Raw genomic sequence first — 510 nt, forward strand, 5'->3', positions numbered from 1 at the left:
AACAGTTTTCTGCGTCCGATTGCGTATGCAATGACGAAGGTCTAGAAGTGGAGCAATCACATAATTGATGCCAACTTTTGACTACATAAACTGTAAGAAAACACGTGGCTTTTCTTTGACCGATTGTCTGGTGGCTGGTGGGATTTTGTCAATAACTTCTCTTAGTTTTCTCTGTTTTATTAAAATATTATTTTCTTACAAAATATAAATTATATATTTATAATAAAATAATGTATAAAAAAATTATTTTAATTCCCTACGCATTGTGCATCACTTTAGCATTCACAATATTTCCAACAGCTTTATTCACGTGAACCCATGTGAATATGTCTCCCAACAGAAAAAAATCTCAACCGCCGAAAGGGACTGCGACTCTATGGGGGTGTTTGGCAACGGCCTTGACCCAGGCCTAAATATTGTTTTTGTCTTTTTCCTAATGTGAAATAACACTTTTGCCCTTCAGATGTTTCTCTCAAAAACAGTGGCGCAGCTGCTCTTTTCCTCTTCTCC

The sequence above is a fragment of the Corylus avellana genome, chromosome ca10 (genome assembly GCF_901000735.1).
Source record: "Corylus avellana chromosome ca10, CavTom2PMs-1.0".
NCBI lineage: Eukaryota > Viridiplantae > Streptophyta > Magnoliopsida > Fagales > Betulaceae > Corylus > Corylus avellana.